Below are 21,564 nucleotides of genomic sequence, written 5' to 3'. Positions count from 1 at the left end.
GTTCTTATTTATTTTTGGGACAGAGAGAGACAGAGCATGAACGGGGGAGGGGCAGAGAGAGAGGGAGACACAGAATCGGAAACAGGCTCCAGGCTCTGAGCCATCAGCCCAGAGCCCGACGCGGGGCTCGAACTCACGGACCGCGAGATCGTGACCTGGCTGAAGCCGGACGCTTAACCGACTGCGCCACCCAGGCGCCCTGAACAATGGGTAATTAAAATAAAAACTTAAAAAATATATTTACTATCTTCTAGCAATTCTAAAAAAATTAAAAATAAAATTAAAAATAAATAAACATTTTTAAAAATCTAGGGATAAATAAATAAATAAGTAAATAAAATGTCCCCTAGACACTGAGTTTTCTGCTCGAGAGGCCTCCCTGACCTCCTTTCTAGAGTATCTCCCACCTCCCAAGTCACCCCATCCCTCTGATTTTTCTTCATGATACTTACCACCACTTGATGTGACATTTGTCCATGAAATATGTGTTTATGGATATAATACCCCCTCCAACTAGGACATGAGCTCCTCTAGGACAGGGCTTTGTTCATTGCTTGATCCCCAGCCTCTAGCATAGTTCCTGGCCCATAGTAGGTGTTCAATAAATATTTGAATGAATGACTCGCACCTGCAGCACTTATACTAAAGTTGTAACGATGCGCAGAGGACTAGCATGGCCCCTGCACAAGGATGACACACAAATTTGTAAAATGTTCCATATTCTGAAAAAAAAATTTTAATGTTTACTTATTTTTGAGAGAGAGAGACAGAGTGTGAGTGAGGAGGGGCAGAGAGAAAGAGGGAGACACATAATCTGAAGCAGCCTCCAGGCTCTAAGCTGTAAGCACAGAGTCTGACCCGGGGCTCGGGCTCACGGACCACAAGATCATGACCTGAGCCCAAGTCAGACACTTAACAGACCAAGCCACCCAGGTGCCCTGTGAAGTGTTTCATATTTTGTATGTTAACTAACTGGAATTAAAATAAAAACTTAAGGGGCGCCTGGATGGCTCAGTCGGTTAAGTATCGACTCTTGATTTCAGCTCAGGTCATGATCTCACGGTTGTGAGATCAGGTTCTACACTAAGTGTGGAGCCTGCTTAAGATTCATTCTCTCTCTCTCTCTCTCTCTCTCTCTCTCTCTCTCACCCCACCCCTCCCCCCTCAAAAATAAAATAAAATAAAACAAAAACTTAACAAAGAATAAACTAGTTGACTAAAACAAATTTTTTGAATGAATTAACAAATTATCTACTAATAGCAATAGGGATGATGAGGAGGAGGGCCCAGATGTGGAGCTGTCCTCCAAACTGAGGAGGCAACTGTGTGTGGGAAGCGGTTGGCCCTAATAGGGCCCCTGGCTCTCAGCCAAGTGTGATTATGAACCTCAGAAAAGCCTTTCTCTACGCCTCTCCACCTGGTGTGCCTTGTCTTTCCAGCTGGTCACAGTCCCCAAGGGTTCATTTGATTCAAACATTCCTGGGAAGGTCTGAAAGCGTTCTTTGTTTCTACATTTTCTCATTTTTTCCAAGCATCATGCATGGACAGACACCTTTCAGCAAACACACACACTCATGCACATGTATACACACAATCTAACACATAGGCTTGGCCAAATCCCACATTCTTGTGGACTTTCATGGTTCCATCTAACACATCTGATACTAGTTGTGCACAGCTGTGGACACACACTCAGCCCCAGTCATTCTCTCTCCCGTCCCCCATACTCACACACACAGCCACAGCCCTACATGGGTCCTCAGGTGCACAGACAGGACTCCGCCCAAGTTCCCATCTCAATAAGTACTCACACTGACACACACACACACACACACACACACACACACACACACACACACAGCTCCTCTGGGCATGTGCACATAGACCCACTTGTGCACACATCTTTGAACATACTTCCAGGCTTCCTCACACACACAAACAGGCGGTGGCCTGGCAGGGTGACTCACACTCATCAGAGCTTAGCATGATGATCTGTCCCAACAATAGTGACAGCTACTGAGCACTGGCCATGTGCCAGTTACTCTGCACTTTGGGATCTTGTCTCATTCAATCCTCATAGCAATCACATGAAATAGGTGCTACTATTAGTCCCATTTGACAGATGAGGAAACTGAGACTTAGAGCCATAAGTGTACTGGGATTCTAACACAGGCATCTGACTCCAGAGCTATATGGTGTGGAGGAGAATATGTTTCAAAAATGATCACATCAATATCTCCTATCCCTCCTGCTCTTCCAGAGCTTTGCCACTCCTCAGTCGGTTGAGCGTCCGACTTCAGCTCAGGTCATGATCTCACGGTTTGTGGGTTTGAGCCCTGCATTGGGCTCTGTGCTGACAGCTCAGAGCCCGTAGCCTGCTTCAGATTCTCTGTCTCCCTCTCTCCCTCTTCCCCACTCAAGCTGTCTCTCTCTTTCTCTCAAAAATAAAATAAACATTAAAAAAAAAAAAAGAACCTTGCCACTCTCCAGTCAAATGGTAGAGTCTATGGCCCTTTCTCTAGAACTTGGGTGGATCTTTGTGATTGCTTCAAATAACAGTATGGTGGAAGTGATGCCAATATAAATTCCAAGGCTAGATCATAAAAGGTGATACAAACAAGACATGGAAACACCTGAGTGTCCATAGATGGATGAATGGATAAAGAAACAATATGCCACTTTCCCCCACATAATGGAATATTATTCAGCCATAAAAAGAAGGAAATCCTGCCTCTTGGGACAACATGGATAGACTTGAGGGCATTATAAGTGAAATAGGTCAGATAGAGAAAGGCAAATACTGCATGTCTTACTTGTATGTGGAATATCAAAAAGCCAAACTCATAGAAAATGAGTAGAATGGTGGTTGCCAGGGGCTGGGGTTGGGGAAATGGGGAAATGGGGAAATGTTGGTCAAAGGGTACAAACTTCCAGTTAGAAGATGAACTAAGTTCTGGGATCTAATGTACAAGATGGTGACTATAGTTATCGATACTGTATTGTATACTTGAAAGCTCTTAAGAGAGTAGGTCTTAAAGGTTCTCATCACCACCATTACCACTATAGCAAAAAAACTGATAATTACATGAGGTGAACGGTAACCATATAGTTAGTTAACTAACCTTATTATTCTGGTCATCATTTCATAATATATATGTATATCAAATCATCACATTGTATACTTTGCACATTTTTAAAGTTTATTTATTATTTAATTTTAGTAAGTAATCTCTACACCCAACATAGGGCTCAAACTCACAACTCTTAGAGTCACATGCTCCTCCAAATGAGCCAGCCAGGCACCCCCACATTATACTTTAAACTTAAACAATGTTCTATGTCAATTTTATCTACATAAATCTAGAAAAAAATGTTTCTAAAGAATAGTTGGGGCACCTGGGTGGCTCAATCAGTTAAGCATCCAACTCTTGATTTCAGCTCAGGTCATGGTCTCGCGGTTCCTGAGACTGAGCCCTGTGTTGGGCTCCACACGGGAAGCATAGAGCCTGCTTTGGATTCTCTCTCACCCTCTCTCTCTGTCCCTCCTCTGCTCGCTCACATGCTCTCTTCTCTCAAAATAAACTTAAAAAAAAAAAAAAAGAATAGTTAAAAAAATAAAAGGTGACACAACTTTCACCTGTCTCTCTCTGGGGACATTTGCCCTTGGAATCCAGCTACCATGCTAGGAGGAAGCCCAGGACACACGGAGAGGTCATGTGCAGGTTTCATCCTGACAGCCAGCATCAACTGACAGCCATGTGTGTGAGGAAGCTTTCAAAATGGCACCAGTCCAGCCACTGTCTTAACTGCAACTACACAAGAGATCAAGAGCAAGAACTGCCCAGCTTAGTTCAAGCAACCCCTAAAACCAAAAGATAATAGTAAATGATCGTTGTTTTATGCTACTAAGTAGGGTGATTGGTTACACAGCGATAGATAACGGGATGCCAGGGCAGAGAATTATCCACATTTAGCCTCACACCACCATAGGGAAGTGATGCCAAGCTCTTTGTCCTCCCCCTGGATCCTCCTCTTCTACCCCCAAGATCCAGGATCTCAGAGCACAGTCCTCATCATCTGATCCTCATACCACATGACCACTAGCACATCAAACTCCCTGTCTGTGTGAACTATTCAAGCCCCAGGCACTTGTTCACGGCTGACTCTGTGATGCTTCAGGTAAGCGCTCATCCCCGTTTCCCTTTCTGTCAAATGTGTAACAATTCCAGGCCTGCCCACCTCAAAAGGAAGCTACAAGGGGGCAACTGGGTGGCTCAGTCAGTTGAGCGTCTGACTTCAGCTCAGGTCATTATCTCAGTTTGTGAGTTCAAGCCCCACGTTGGGGGCTTGAGTTCAAGCCCCCCACATCAGGTTCCACTGCTGTTAGTGCAGAGCCTGCTTCAGATCACCATCCCTCTCTCTCTGCCCCTCCCCTTCTTGTACTCTCTCAGAAATAAATAAAACATAAAAAAGGAAAAAAAAAAAAAAAAGAAAAAACTACAAGGATCCATCCTGTAAGCTTGAGTTTATATATATATTTAAAGTTTATTTATTTATTTTGAGAGAGAGAGAGCACACACGTGTGCATGTGAGCAGGGGAGGGGCAGAGGGAGAGGGAGGGAGAGAATCCCAAGTAGGCTCCACACAGCACAGAGCCTAACACAGGGCTCACACCCACAAACCACAAGATCATGACCTGAGCTGAAACCAAGAATCAGATCCCCAACCAACTGAGCTATCCAGGTGTCCCAGGGGTTATAAATTTTTTAAATAAATATTTTATTAAGTAATCTCTATATCCAATGTGGGAGTCAAACTCACAACCTTGAGATCAAGAGTTGCATGCTCTAGGGCCACCTGGGTGGCTCAATTGGTTGAGCATCTGACTCTTGATTTTGGCTCAGGTCATGATCTCATGGTTGTGAGTTGGAGCCCTGTGTAGGTATTTGAGCTTGGTATTCTCTTTCCCTCTCTCTCCCTCCCCTGCTTGTGCATGCTCTGTCTCTCTCAAAAATAAATAAATAAACATTAAAAAAAGAGAGAGGGTTGTATGCTCTACAGACTAAGCCAGCCAGGTGCTCCTAAGGAGTTATTATTAATGCTTACATTTTAGGATCCTGGTTGGCAACTAGAAGATAGGTAAATCATAACCAAGACAAGAATTCAGGAAGTCCTGAAATGTGGGGACATCTAGCATAGTGGCAAACAAGTCAGTGGTTACTATGCAAATAAGAATGTCAACCAATGCTCATTGGGATGATTCTGGACCATTGAGAAAAGTAAGTCAGAGATCAGATTAGCAGAACAACTGAAGAGGGCAGGAATGGGAATGCATGTTGGCCTGGAGAACTTATACCCCATCTAAAGAGGGCAGTTAACATCTGGCTTGCCCACCCATTGCTGTACAACAACATACACTCAGTTGCCAGATCTGATCATTTTTTCAAGAGAACCTAGAAATGTGGATATTCATTTCAACTCCTCCAATTAAAAAAATATTGGCAACTGGGGTGCCTGGGTGTCTCAGTCGGTTGAGCGTCCACCTTAGGCTCAGGTCATGATCTCGCAGTTTGTGGGTTCAAGGCCCAAATCGTCTCCCTCTCTCTCTGCCCCTACCCACCCCCTCTCAAAAATAAAAATAAAAAAATTTTTTTAATTGGCAACTAATTCATACTTAATACTTTTTTTTTGGCAACTAATTCAAAATATCAGAAACATCATCCACTAGGCAAATACCCCAAGGACTACCATTCCAGTCCAAAAACCTTAACCAGGTAGCTGGACCAGGCCTGAAGCTGGAGGCTGGGATGTGGAGAAACCCAAGATTTGGTGGCTGCCCTGGAGGAGTCAAGGTCTTCTGAACGTTCAGTCCTCTGTGAAGAATTTAGGGACAATACAACACACTTTACAAAGCTGTCTGCCAAAAACAAAACGAAACAGCGTGGTCTCTAAGGGCACACTACTGGGAAGTTCTTGGGCAGAATGGCACAGTAGATAAAGGAGGCACCAGTGTCCTTAGATGAGTTGGGAGGGTGACACTATGTTGTTGAACCTGTCATCATCCCCCTTAGTGCCAGAAGGAGAGAGAGGAAAGGTGTATATGTGTAAGAAGCAGAAATGACTGCAGCCAAAGCAGTAGAGCTGTGGGACCATGAGCCTCCACCTCAGAACGAGGTGTAGCTGGGTTCAGATCCTGATTCTGCAGCTTGTAAGCTGGGTTTTCCTGACCCTCAGTTTCCTTATCTATAGAATGCAGTTAATAATGATTTTTATCCCACAGGATCATTGAGGGGGTTAAACAGGATAATCTACATAGAGGGTTTGAAAGAGGTCATGATATTAGCTGCTATTTGCCCCCCACTCTTTTACTCTGCCATGACTTTGCAAATGTCCCCACATCAGGGCAGGTCTCTCCGCTTTCCCTGCCTGGCTATTTCTAGACCTAGGTGGGTGCCTCTTTCTCTGAGAAACCTCCACAGTCTCCAGGCTGTGCATCATCCCTTCCCTCCACTCTGCTCAGATGCGCCCTGGCATTGATGGTCTATGCGGCAGTTCTTGGTGAGTCTTTCTCCCCCAGGGCTAGGAAGTTCCTTGAGGGCAGGAGCCAGGTCTGAGTCATCTGTGTTCTCCAGTAGCCTGCCCTGAAGTGGGTAGCCAGCAATGTTTCCCAAATGAAGAAAAGGGAAGAGGAAGCACAGGGTGTTAACAAACAGCTGACAGATCACTGGCTAAACCTTGGGTCCCAGGGCTCTGGCAGTTAAAGCACAGATCAATCCTTATCTAACATCTAATTGCATGTGTATCTGAATATATGTGAGCATGTGACATTGTGTGAATATGTGTGTGTCTGTGTGTGATGGTGGGGAAAGTGTATATGTGTGAATGAGTATGTGTGTGAGGGTTTATATGACTGCATTCATGTGTAGACACTCACATGTTCACTAAGTTGGAGCCCCAGGGAAAAGGGTCTTTGAACTGTTCCTCTTTGTGTCTTCCTAGCATCCAGCATCTGGCACTCTCCAGTGTGTGGCTGGGTAGAAGGAAGAACAAGATGGGAAAACAGAAGAGCACAGCGTTTACCAGCAGGGGCCCAAGAGTCAGATGTCATCAGTGCTTCCTAACTTTGGGCCAATTGACCACTATAAGCCTCAGTGGTTTTCATCTGTAAAATAGGTATCATTGCAGCATCTAACATAGAGTGGAGCATAGGAAGCATTTAAAAAATGTCAACTAGTATCATTATGGTGAATGTCACTATCAACAGAGTGGATGCTTCCATGGACTAAAAGCCCTCAGAACAAGTCAACAGGCAATGAACCATACCCATCACAATTCTGAGCCTTAGTTTCTTCTACAAGAGGGAGCAATAAACCGTATAGAAGACAGCAGGACTGCAGTAGGCAGAAGCCAAACCTAGGAGCGGGGTGCCCTCTCCTGGAAGTATGGAGTAAAGGTTGGCTACTGCAGATAGAGGCTGACCTCAGGCAGATGCTGTCAGGAATGCCAGCTAGCAGAGCCAGCAGAGGGGTAGCCAGGTCGGGAGGGGACTTTTGCAGCTGGCTAGCAGGAGCTGCCTTCCCCTTCTCACCCCCAGCCCCCACTTTGTCTGAACTCCTCCTCCCTCAGATCTCACTTTAGGACAGCTTTCCTGACCCTTGGCCAGACTGGGCCAGGCACCCCTGTTACAAGTTCTCAGAGCAAACTGTGTCCATTTTGCATTCCTCTGTGCAATTATTTAGACAATGTCTATCTCTCTAGGAGGGAAAGACTGAGCTTGACTCAGAAAGACTCCCTCTCTAGGAATGAAAGACTCAGAAATGAAAGGGAGTGGCAGCATCCCAGACCACTGGATTACTAGGACCCCTGGATGAGGCTCCCAGTAAACGCTGGAATGAAAGCATCATGGAAGCCCAGATTCTAGTGCACGAGAGTCAAGAAAACATTTTTTGATGCAAGAAAACATCAAGGGGGAAGGCTCCAGCTTCAGCTAGGGACATTAGAGACTGGGATTTGCAGAGCTCCTGATCCCCACCCCAAGGATAGCCAGGTCTGTGGGCTGAAGCCAAGAGACACCACATCTGAGAGCATTAATTCATTCCATAAATATTGAGTGCCTTCTGTGTGCCAGGCACTGAGCAAGACATTGGGAATACAGCACTGGGCAAAAACAAATATATTCCTGACACTCCTGGAAATAGTGGGACAGTCAGACACATAACCAGAGGATTTCAACATAATGATATATAGTTGCACACACCCTTAATTTGAGTCTGAGGGCTCCTCCAAGGGGAGAAGCCTGTTTATGGGTGGGCGCAGCCAGCTCCTGGGACTCTCATAGGCCACCTCACCACCCCTGACACAGCATTGTAGCATGAGAATGATTGAGGTGGGGGGTGCTGGGGGAGCCCTATTCCCAGCTCTTCAAGAAATACCCCAGCTCTGTACTCAATGCCAAGCAGTGACGTCAATGCAGACCCAAGGGACATTTACAAATCTGAGAGGGCCTAAAAGGAGTTAGGGAGGTGGGGAGATACCAGGATAGGGTGGAGCAGTGGGAGGGGTCTTCCCAGAACTGCATTATTCTGTCTCCTCCCGTCCCCACCAATGGGCATCTTCAGGATCTGGACCCCAACCCCCCCCCCCCCCGGCCCCCCGCAGCCTCCAAATTAATTCAGAGTCTAAGTGCTGGACTCTGGAATGAGGGCAATCGAGAGGGCCCCTCAACCAATGGGCCGTCTCCTTCCCTCTCCACCACTCTCCGCCCTCCAAGCTGGAGATCTAAGTGTCTACAAAAGCAAACACTCAAAGGGCAGGTTCAAAGGGCAGGCAATGTGGCTGGCCACAGGGCCTGGCCTGTCTCTGCCTATTATTTAGGGTGCCCCACAGCCTCCCCAGAGCCCTAGGCTGGCGCCTGGGCTGAGAGAAGGCCTGTCTGGCAATTATTTGCCCACTGTGGCCTTGAGTGGAATGGGCATCTGTGGGGGACCCTCCGGGCAGCGCTGTTAGTTGTTTGTATATTCAGCCTGATTTTTTTTTTAACATATGTAGGCAAATACTTGTGGGGTTTTTTTTCTCATTTAAACAAATAATGACATACTAGACACACTGTTCTGCATGTTGCTTTCTTTTTTGTTCACTTAACGTGTTATCCTGAAGATTGACCATTCTGTATCAATAGATAAACACCTCCCCCGCCCTTTTTTTAAGTATGCTTCACAACACAATGTGGGGCTTGAACTCAAGACCCTGAGATCAAGACCCGAGCTGAGATCAACGGTCTGGCACTTAACCAACTGAGCCACCCAGATGCCCCCATACCTCCCTTTGAAAAAGCAGCGGCCTCTCAGTAATCCACCATTTGGACTGTCCATTAATTATTTAACAAATCTGCTAAAGGTCATTTAGACTGTTTCTAATCTTTTGCTCTTACCGTGTGCTTACATCTTTGGGATAAATTTCTAAGAAGTGGAACTGTTTGGTCAAAAGGCAAGTGTGTTTATAATCTTGTTGCCCACGAAAGTTGGGCCAATGTATCACAGTGAAAGCAACGTATGAGGGGCCTGCTTCCCCATAACCTCACCAAAAGATAACCAACAGTTAACACACTTTTTAATTCTTGTCATTCTGATAGTAAATGTAAAAAGAAAATTGATCACACCCTCCCCTCATAAACCATATGGGGAACCTAGTTTCCACCTCCAGGTGGCACTAATAAGGAATCACCCCACCTGATTTTTAAAAATATTTTTCCCCAACTATATAATGATGAGGGGGTCAGTCCATCAAGATGACAAAGCAGTCCTGAATCCAAACGCACAAAACAATAGAGCTGCAAAATATGCAAAACGAAACTGACAGAACTGAAAGGAGAAATAAACAAATCCATAATTACAGTTGGGAGATTTTATTTTATGTTATTTTATTATTAAAAAAATTTTTTTAATGTTTATTTTTGAGAGAGAGACAGAGAGACAGAGCTTGAGCAGGGGATGGGCAGAGAGAGGGAGACACAGAATCTGAAGCAGGCTCCAGGCTCTGAGCTGTCAGCACAGAGCCGGATGCAGGGCTTGAACTTGTGAACTGCAAGACCACTACCTGAGCTAAAGTTGGACGCTTAACCAACGGAGCCACCCAGGCGCAGCAATTGGGAGATTTTAATATACCTCTTAACAATTGAAGGAACAAGTAGACAGAAAATCAGCAAGGACACAGAAGACCTCAGCAGCATCACCAACCACAATATCTACTTGACGCCTATAGAATACTGCACCTAACAGTAGAACACACATTCATTTCCAATGCCCAAAGAACACATACCATGATTGACTACATTCTCAGCCATAAAACAAATCTTAACAAATTTAAAATAACTGAAATTCTATAGAATGTGTTCTGATCACGATGCAATCAAACTTAGAAATCAATAACAGAAAGATAATAGGAAGGCATCCAAACATTTAGAAATTAAATAACAGGCTTGTAAATAGTCCTTATGTCAAAGAGGAAGTCTCAAGTTAAATTAAAAAACAAGTAAAAATAGAACTGAATGAAAATAAAAGTATAACATGTTAGAATTTGTGCTAACACACTGCTGAGAGGGAAATTTATAGCACTAAATGCATATACTAGAAAGGAAGAAAAGTCTCAAATCAATAATCTAAACTCCTACGTCAAGAACATAAAAGAAGAGCAAAATAAATCCGAGGCAAGTAGAAGGAAGGAAATAATAAAGAGCAGAAATGAGTTGAAAACAGGAAATAGAGAAGTTCAATGAAACCAAGAGCCAGTTCTTTGAAAAGATTCATAAAATTGACAAACCTCTAGGAAGGCAGACAAAGAAAAAAGAGAGAAAAGACACAAATTACCAATATCAGGAATGAAACAGCGATATCACTACAGACCATACAGACATCAAGAGCATAATAAGGGAATTCTACAAATAACACTATATTTGTAAATTCAGCTTCAACAAGATGGCTCACTCTTCGAAAAACACAAACTACCACATTCATTCAATGTAGGTCATTTGAATAGCCCTATAGCTATTAAGAAAATTAAATTCATAATTTAAAAACTCTCAAGAAAGAACTTTCCAGGACTAGATGGTTTCATTGAAGAATTCTATCAAAGTTTTAAAGAAGAATTAAAATCAATTCTACCCAATCTCTTCCAGAAAATCAAAGACTAGGGAATACTTCCCAATTCATTTTATGCGGACTTCAAGCTGTATTACAAAGCTGTAATCATCAAGACAGTATGGTACTGGCACAAGAACAGATACTCAGATAAATGGAACAGAACAGAGAACCTGTAAATGGACCCACAAACATATGGCCAACTAATCTTTGACAAAGCAGGAAAGAATATTCAGTGGAATAGACAGTCTCTTCAGCAAATGTTGCTGGGAAAACTGGACAGCGACATGCAGAAAAATGAACCTGGACCACTTTCTTACACATTACACAAAAATAAACTCAAAATGGATGAAAGACCTAAATATAAGACAGGAAGCCCAATTCATTTTATGAAACTATATTGTCCTGATGCCAAAATTAGACAAAGTCAGTACAAAGAAAAGTACAGCCCAATATCCTTCATGAATATAAATGTAAAATTCCTTTTTTTTTTTTTTGGCAAAATCTTAACAAACTATTAGCAAATATAATTCAGCAATAATTGTAAAGAATTGTATACCATGATCAAGTTGGGCTTATTTCAAGGGTACAAAGCTGATTTGATATTTTTATACCAATCAATGTAATCTACCACATTAACAATCTAAAGAAGAAAAACCTCATGATATTAATTAATATCAGAAAAAGCACAAGACAGAACTCATCATCTGTTCAATTTAAAAACAAAAAAACAGGGGCGCCTGGGTGGCTTAGTTGGTTGAGCATCCATCTTAGGCTCAGGTCATGATCTCGTGGTTCGTGGGTTCAAGTCCCACAGTGGGCTGTGTGCTGACAGCTCAGAGCCTGGAGCCTGCTTCTGATTCTGTGTCTCCCTCTCTTTCTGCTGCTTCCCTTGCTCACACTCCATCTGTCTGTATCTGTCTCAAAAAAACAAAAAACAAAAACAGAAATAGGAATACAGTGGAATGTTCTCACCCTGATAAAAATCATCTACAAAAAAACCTGTGGCCAACATACTTAATGGGGAAAGACTGAAATGAATACTATCTGCCTAAAATCAGGACCAAAACAAGGATGTCTGGTCTTACCATTTTTCTTCAACACAGTGCTGGAAGTTGTAGCCGTACAATAAGGCAAGAAAAGGAAATAAAAGGCACACAGACCAGAAAGAAATAATAAAACTGTCCCTATTTGCAGGTGACATGATTGGCTACACAGAAAATTCCAAAGAATCAACAACAACCACCAAAAAACCCCCAAGTTTGTATAATATGTGAGTTCAGCAAGGATAATCTTGTATCCACAAGATATATAAGAAACACACAAAATCAATTGTATTTCTATATATTAGCACTGAACACATGGACACCAAAATTAAAAACGCTATATCATTCAGCAGCAGGAGGAGGAGGAGAGAAGGTAGAAGAAAAAGAAAAACATGAAAGAAATACTTAGGTATAAATCTAACACCACAGGTACACCTTCCAAATGAAGGAAATCAAAGAAGATCTAAATAAATGAAGAAACATACTGTGTTCATGGACTGGAAGAATCAACATAATAAAGGTGTAAATTCTCAAGTCGATATACAGTTTAATGCAATTCCTATCAAAATCTCTGCAAGAAATTTTTAGATATGGACAAGATTATTCTAAAATTTATATGGAAAGACAAAGAAACTAGAATAACTAAAACAAATTTGAAAAAGAAAAGTAAAGTTAGAGGAATCAGTTTAGAGGAATACGATTTCAAAACGTATTGTAGAGTTATAGAAATCAAGACTGTAGTACTGGCAGAGGGACAGACACATAGATCAGTGGAACAGAATAGGGAACTTAGAAATAGATGGAAATAAATGTGCCCAATTTTTGACAAAAGTGCAGAAACAGGGGCGCCTGGGTGGCTCAGTCGGTTAAGCGGCCGACTTCCGCTCAGGTCACGATCTCGCGGTCCGTGAGTTCGAGCCCCGCGTTGGGCTCTGGGCTGATGGCTCAGAGCCTGGAGCCTGTTTCGGATTCTGTGTCTCCCTCTCTCTCTGACCCTCTCCCATTCATGCTCTGTCTCTGTCTGTCTCAAAAATAAACAAACATTAGAAAAAAAATTTTTTTGGGGCGCCTGGGTGGCGCAGTCGGTTAAGCGTCCGGCTTCAGCCAGGTCACGATCTCACGGTCCGTGAGTTCGAGCCCCGCGTCGGGCTCTGGGCTGATGGCTCAGAGCCTGGAGCCTGTTTCCGATTCTGTGTCTCCCTCTCTCTCTGCCCCTCCCCCGTTCATGCTCTGTCTCTCTCTGTCCCAAAAATAAATAAACGTTGAAAAAAAAAAAAATTTAAAAAAAAAAAAAAAAAGAAAAAAAAATTTTTTTTAAAAGTGCAAAAACAATTCAGTGGAGGAAAGGTAACCTGCTCAACAAATAGAACAACCAAAACCCACTGAACACTCAGGGGCAAAGAATACACCCCAAAAAACAAAACTAGGGGTGCCTAGATGGCTCAGTCGGTTAAGTGTCCAACTCTTAATTTCAGCTGAGGTCATGATCTCATGGTTCATGAGTTAGAGCCCTGCCTTGGGCTCTGTGCTGGCGGCAGAACCTGCTTGGGATTTTTTTTCCCTCTCTCTCTCTCAAAATAAATAAATAAACATTAAAAAAAATCAAACTAAATTGCACACCTTATACCAAATTAGCCCAAATGGATCACGGACTTAATGTAAACATAAAACTTTTAGAAAACATCATAGGAGGGGCGCCTGGGTGGCGCAGTCGGTTAGGCGTCCGACTTCAGCCGGGTCACGATCTCGCGGTCCGTGAGTTCGAGCCCCACGTCAGGCTCTGGGCTGATGGCTCAGAGCCTGGAGCCTGTTTCCGATTCTGTGTCTCCCTCTCTCTCTGCCCCTCGCCCGTTCATGCTCTGTCTCTCTCTGTCCCCAAAAAAATAAATAAACGTTGAAAAAAAATTTAAAAAAAAAAAAAAAAGAAAACATCATAGGAGACTATCTTTGAGAACTTGGGCAATGGCAAAGAGTTCTTAGACTTAACACTGAAAGCATGATCCATAAAAGGAAAAATTGATATATAGGATTATATCAAAATTCAAAAATTTTGCTTTGTGAAAGACCCTGTTAAGAGGATAAAAAGACAAACTACGACTAGGAGAATATATCTATAAACCACATATATGACATAGGGCTAGTATCGAGAACATACAAAGAACTCTCAAAACTCAACAACAAAAAACCCCCAAACAATCCAATTAGAAAATGGGCAAAAACAGGGGCACCTGCATGGCCTAGTTGGTTAAGCATCAACTTCAGCTCAGGTCATAATTTCAAAGTTTGTGGGTTTGAGCCCTGCATCGGGCTCTGTGGTGACAGCTTAGAGCCCGGAGCCTGCTTTGGATTCTGTGTCTCCCTCTCTCTCTGCCTCTCTCCCACTCATGCTTTGTCTCTCTTTCTCTCAAAAATACATAAACATTAAAAAATTTTTTTAGAAAAGAAAATGGGCAAAAACCAAGAAAGAGATATTTCACTAAAGAGGATATGCAAATAGAAAAGATACATATGAAAAAATGTTCAACATCACTAGCCATCAAGGAAATGCAAATTAAAACCACAGTGAGATAATATTATACACCTATCAGAATGGCTAAAATAAAAAATAGTGACAATACCAAATGTTCACACGGATGCAGAGGAACTACATCACTCATACTTTGCTGGTGGGCATGTAGTATAATGATACACTCTCCTGGAAAACAGTTTGGCAGTTTATTCTTATAAAACTAAACATGCAATTACCATACAATCAAGCAATTCCATTTCTTTTTTTAAGATTTTATTTTTAAGTAATCTCTTGGGCTTGAACTCACAACCCCAAGATCAAGAGTTGCATGCTCCCTGTACCAACTAAGCCAGCCAAGTGCCCCCCAGCAATTCCCCTTCTGAGCATTTATTCCTGAAAAATTAAACCTTATGTTCACATAAAAACCTGTACATGGGTATTCATAGCAACTGTATTTGCAGTAGTCAAAAACTGGAGGGATGCCTGGGTGGCTCAGTTGGTTGAGCGTTGGACTCGATGTTAGCTGGGGTCATGATCTCACCATTTATGGGCTCTGACCCCATGTCCAGCTCGGCACAGACAGTGCCAAGCCTGCTTGGGATTCCCTCTCTTTCTCTCTGCCCCTTCCTGGCTTGTGCATGCTTGCGCGCTCTCTCTCTCTCTCAAAAACAAAAACAAAAACAAAAAACAAAAACAAACAAAAAACCTGTAAATAACCCAGAGGTCTTTTTTTTTTTTTTGAAAAATGTCTTCAGGTTTATTTATTTTGAGAGAAAGAGAAAGCACAAACAGGGTAGAGGCAGAGAGAGTAGGGAGAGAGAGAATCCCAAGCAGGCTCTGTGCTGACAGTGCAAAGCCCGATGTGGGGCTTGAATTCACGAGCTGTGAGATCATGATCTGAGCAGAAATCAAGAGTTGCACACTTAACTGACTGAGCCACCCAGGAGCCCCAATCCAGACGTCTTTCAATGGGTGACTCGTTAAACCAGCTAGTGCATCCATACCAAGGAATACCACTCAGCAAAAAAAAAGGAATGAACTATTGATAAATGCAGTAACCTGGATGAATCTCCAAAGAATTAAGCTGAATGGGAAAGGCCACCCAAATAGGTTATATAGTGTAGGATTCCATTTATATAGCATTCTTGAAATGACAAAATTATAGAAATGGACTATAGATTAGTGGTTGGGGGAATAGAAGCAGGAGAGAGGTGGATGTGGCTATAGAGGGGCAACATGAGGGATTCTTGTGGTGATTGAAATGCTTTGTACCTGGGCTCCTGGGTGGCTCAGTTGGTTAAGAGTCTGATTCTTAATTTCGGCTCAGAAATGATCTCGAGAGCCCCACATTGGGCTTCGTGCTGGCAGTGGGAGCCTGCTTGGGATTCACTCTCCCTCTCTCTCTTCTCTCAAAATAAATAAATAAACTTAAAAAAAAAAAGTTCTGTATCTTGACTGTATCAATGACAATATCCTGCTTGTGATTTTGTACAGTTTTGCAAGATGTCATCATTGGGGTAAACAGGGTAAAGGGACCATGGGATCTCTTTGTATTATTTCTTACAACTGCATATGAATCTACAACTATCTCAAAATAAAAAGTTCATTAAAAAATAAAAATAAAAAATAAATTAAAAGTTCACTTAAAAAAGGGTAATGCTAGGGACACCTGGATGGCTCAGTTGGTTAAGCGTCTGACTGCCTTAGGTCATGATCTCATGGCTTAAGGGTTCAGGCCCCATGTCAGGCTCTGTGTTGACAGCTGGGAGACTGGAGCCTGCTTTGGACTCTGGGTCTCCTTCTCTCTCTCTGCCCCTTCTCTGCTCATTCTCTCTCTCTCTCTCTCTCTCTCTCTCTCTCTCTCTCTCTCAAAAATAAAAAAATAAAAGGGATAATGCTTATGGTTAGAGAGTGTATGGCCAAGTTTTTTCACTCAATAAATTAGAATATATTTTTCTTAACTTAAATTTTTAAAGTATTTTTTAAAAGTTTTTATTTATTTATTTTGAGAGACAGAGAGAGCCCAAGCGGGGGAGGGGCAGAGAGAGAGGAAGAATCCCAAACAGGATCTGCTCTGTCAGTGCAGAGTCCAATGTGGGGCTTGAACTCACAAACTGTGAGATCATGACCTGAGCTGAAATCAAGAGTCAGTTGCTTAACTGACAGCCATCCAGGTGCTCCAGAAAATATTTGAAATATTATAATTATACCCAGTTTTGGAGAGTATCAAAAATAGGAACCAAATTTCTGGAGGGCAATTTGGCAAGTTGGATCAAGACTTTGACAAATACTGATATTCCTTAAGCAAGCAATTCTATTTCTGTGAGTTTATCTGAAGCCATAATGTATCAGAGGTGGGACACATTAATGTCTTATTTGTAACAGGGAAACTGAAACAATAGAGGCTTGGTTACATAAATTGTGATATATCCATAGGGTGGAATATTCTATAATATGAGAAACTGCATAATTAGGAATTAGGAACAGATTCTGGAGTCTGACCACCTGGGTTGAAATTCTAGTTACTTTACTTGTTAACTGTGTAACAAGGGCAAGTTACTTAACCTCTCTGTGTCAGTTTCCTCATTTGCAATATGAGGAAAACCTACTTCTTAATGGTGTTATGAGGATTAAATGAGCTACTATTTACAAAGGACTTTGAATACAACCAAGCATAAATTGAGAGTATTATGAAGCTAGCTCATGTGATAATTTTAGGTAGAAAAAAAGAGGCAGAAGAAAGTCAATACAGGGGTGTCTGGGTGGCTCAGTCAGTTAAGACTCCAACTCTTGAGTTCAAGCCCCAACTTGGGCTCCATGCTGGGCATGGAGCCTACTTAAAAAAAAAAAAAAAAAAAAAAAAAAAAAGGAAAGCATATACAATATGATTTCAGATATAGAAAACGTGTATGTGTAATGAACAGAGACCAGGAGGAAATTTACCAAAATGGTAAGTCATAATCTCTGAATAGTCATCTCTCTGAATTAGTTTCTTTTTTATACTTTACTATCTTTTTTACATTCCATATAATGTATCTGTTTAACAGAAAAAAGTTACTAATTTTCCAACGTGGGAAAATGGACTCCTAAGTGCTTTGTAACCTCTCAAGTGATGTATCCGTGTGAAGGTAAAATGCTTTCTGATTCCCAGGAACCCTCTAAGTTGAGACTCTCATTCTCATTTTACAGTAGAGGAAAAGGAGGCTCAGAAAGGTGATATGCCTCCCCCAGGTTCATAGCAGGAGTGTCAATAATGAAGTGTGAGACTTGATAGGCAAAGTTGAGACAGGGACAGGTGGAAGTTATCACCACCAGAGAAGTATGAATATGAAAGGGGAATGGAAATCACTTCTGAAGAAACAAACTGGAAAATAAAGTATCTGACACTATAATGCACAGAATCAGATAGACTGTCAGAAACTTTCCATGGGATGTTCTCACTAGGTTCATTATGGAACAGAAACCTTTTATCCCAATGGGACAGAAATTTCAACAATATATCATTTTCATCTACTAAATTAGCAAGAAACACACACACACACACACACACACACACACACACACACACACACACACACACACACACACACACACACTCCCTAACCCCTGAAGTGTGGGAGCAAGTAGAAAAAAAACAATGAAGGCCAGGCATTCTAAAGGGGCTAAAATCCCCCCTAAAGTAATCCTCACCTAGTCCATTCCCCCATCCCCCTTGAGCTGGGACAGTGCATACAAAGACGTAGAGTTATCTAAAAAGGAAGAAAAATCTCGCTCCCCCTGTACTCAGATTGTGCCTCTTGCTCTTTTATAGCCGGAAGATACTCCTCCTCCCCCAAAAGGGTGGGACAATGTCGAGCCTCTAAAAACCTCACCAACTGTCTCTGATAAAGTCCTCACCCCAATGCAAAAGTATATTAGAAAAGCCCATAAGGCCAGTAAACTCCAGCTTTTTCCCGTTGTCAGGCGAAATGGGCAACGCAGCCATGAAGGCCTGATCTTTCCAATAGTAAAAGAATTGCAAAAATCAGTTCGGCTGTAGGTCCATCACAGCCCTTTTACAATTGGTATTTTAGAAAATATTCACGGTGCTCACTCCATGTGTGCCTGGGACTAGGGCTCTCTTAAGAACATCATTCGGACCCCAGCCCAGTATGCTGTCTGTGCCCAAGAGTTTCACGATGCTTGCGTGACTGGTGCTATGCAGAACTTTGCCCCTGCTGTTCCGGTGTCTTTTAAACAACTGTCTGACACAGGGCAGTATTCCCAACCAAGGCAGCGAGCCCAGCTTCGTCATTGTCAGCAAAGCAATGCACTGAAATAGTGTGGTGGATTTTACAGAGGGCATCCCTAATGTAGGGAACTCTTAACTCTCTCTCACTGTTTCTTCCTATACACTCTGGTTACTCTAACTATATGTGAAGGCTTCTCCCTCATTCATTTCTTGGATTAATAACTATCATGATTAGAGCCAATTGTCTCTGGCTAGTCTACCTCGGGATAGAGATTTTAAGAAATATTCCCCAACAACTGCCAAAACTCCTTTTGTTTCAGGGAACTTCCCTGTTTTCCCTGTCTTCTCAATGTGGACTGCCTAATTCCACTAGTGGAAAACAAAAACAAAATAAAACAAATAATACAAAACAAAACAAAAATCGGTATCTGCTCATCTATCTGAGCTGACTGGCTTTAGGATCACGTGAACTCTTTTCTTTGCACTCTGTGCCTCCGTCTGCCTCGTCTTCAGGCCTCTTGGAGATTTCTCACCCTTTCTGCCTTCTCTCCCCTTCTCCTCTGGTTTCTGTACAGTCTGCGCCTGCAGCCTGCATATCTGACTCTTCAAAGCCTCAGACAGCACTCCTTCACCCCACGCTGTCCAAAGTCAAAAACAACAACAACAACAACAACAACAACAACAACAACAACAAAAACCCACCTCCTTAAACTTTAAGTTTCCCCACTGGTTCCATGGAGAAAATTAACAATGGTAAACTTTTAAGAAAACACAGATAAAATATTATTAAGATAGGCATGTCTTTTAAATTATAAAACTTTATTCTACTAAAGTTGAGATGAATAAAATTTTGAAAGTACACTGGCATAAGGTTAAAATTCTGCTTTTCTCTCTGTTCAACAAGACAAAGTTTTCTTGGACTGTTCTGCTCTTGATAGGCAATGTAAACAAAGGTCTTTTTCCTCTTTTGTCTGTGGGAAAACCAAGGCTTTAGGTTTCATCTTCATCAGGTCTTTGATTGCTTAGGTAAAACTTCTCAATGTTAAAGGAACTAGGTTTTGCTAACAACCATATAATGTTATACATTCGCCTTTAGGATCTTTTATTGCCACGTTGGTTAAATAAATACATAAAGTTTTAAGATTTGTAATGACCTGTAATCCTATTTAGGAGGTGCTTAATAACTTCCTAAGGTTTTAACAAACTTCCCAGGATTTAAATGGTAAATGAAACATATTCGGTGTTTATACTAATTTAAGTTTGTTGGTTCTGTCTTGAAAGCTATCAGCATTAAATATAAAACTTTATTACTACTAAGGTTTACTAAAGGTCAAATAAGTTCCTGTTATCTCTGTTCCAATTTGTTAGCAAAAGAGTGACTTAAAGTAATGGTTAACTTTGTTTGCCTCATAGTTTCCATGGGTAATTGTTAGGATAGCTTTCAGTGTCTTTGGTAACCTAAAACTTTAACACTTTGCTTAAATGATAAATTGAATTATCAACTTATTAATAAATTAAATGATAAAAATAATTAAGTTCTTTGGACATTTTAGACCTTTTCCAAATCAGATGGGATGATGAAGCACTGCTTACTAGACATAGGTTTATGCTTCTAACTTCTTTTGGCAACAAAAACTAAGAATATTTAAATCCAAGCTTGGGGTGCCTGGGTGGCTCAGTCTGTTGAGTGTCCGACTTCAGCTCAGATCATGATCTCGTGGTCTGTGAGTTCGAGCCCCGCATTGGGCTCTGTGCTGACAGCTCAGAGCCTGGAGCCTGCTTCAGATTCTGTGTCTCTCTCTCTCTCTCTCTGCCCCTCCCCCGCTCATGCTCTCTCTCTCTCTCTCTCTCTCTCTCTCTCTCTCTCTCTCTCTGTCAAAAACAAATAAACATTAAAAAAAATTGTTTTAATCCATGTTTTATGCTTAATGGATTCATAAGTCTACCACCTAAAAATTTTTCTAATGTAACAGAAAATTCACAATTGGTTAAATGTAATTAAAACTAAAAAAAATAAAAATAAAAAAGCAACTCTGTATGTAGGAAAGTAAAAGGCAAGAAAGATATAAGAAATGGAAATATATTCTTGTTAAAGGTAAAAGAAAGTAATTTTGTCCTAAATGAGACTGGTTATTTGGAGAAAAATGGCTTGGGACAAAATCTAAATTCAAAGAAGTGTTGTAGAAGGTTCTTGAAGGAAAATCTTTAAAAAGGAATTTTATGTGTGGTCAAAATGGACTAAGGTTAAAATAAATGGATTTTAAAAGTATACAGGTTAAGATTAAAATGCCTCCTCCTTTGATCCAAAGACTGGGAAAATTATGGCAATTCTCTTGGTGTCAGCCTTCAAAATCCTCCACATTTGTGTTATTCCTGTTAAGCAGAGGCATGGATGCTTACGCCACATGAGGGATGGATAATATTTGAAGGGATTTTACTAAGCTACATGGGAGTCATTTTACTAAACTCAGTCCATTGTATGCCCCAAATGGATATCCACACGGTTAAAACATATTTATGTGGGCATTGTTGAAAAAGGCTTGGGATGCTGTCCAGACACACCTTCGCAGTGTCTTTTCTTCCCACCTCTCTGACAATATAGAAGATCTAGATATTTTAGATATGGCATTGCACCAACAGCTA

At 41.7% G+C, this 21,564-nt stretch overlaps 1 long non-coding RNA gene and 1 other non-coding gene across 2 annotated transcripts in view; one reads left to right on the top strand and one right to left on the bottom strand.

Moving 5' to 3' along the window:
* LOC147582711 (uncharacterized) overlaps window positions 1-21,564 on the bottom strand; it is a 44,095-nt gene that overhangs the window by 18,566 nt on the left and 3,965 nt on the right. The gene's annotated exons all lie outside the window — the stretch shown is intronic.
* Window positions 618-725, top strand: LOC147582712 (U6 spliceosomal RNA). Its single transcript, XR_015249627.1, has one exon. It is a non-coding gene; the product is annotated as a U6 spliceosomal RNA (small nuclear RNA).

The sequence above is a fragment of the Puma concolor genome, chromosome A3, assembly GCF_028749965.1.
Source record: "Puma concolor isolate L17-30 chromosome A3, mPumCon1.1.hap2, whole genome shotgun sequence".
NCBI classification, from domain to species: domain Eukaryota; kingdom Metazoa; phylum Chordata; class Mammalia; order Carnivora; family Felidae; genus Puma; species Puma concolor.
The sequence above is the reverse complement of the archived record's forward strand: the minus strand, read 5'-3'. Positions and strand labels throughout refer to the sequence as shown.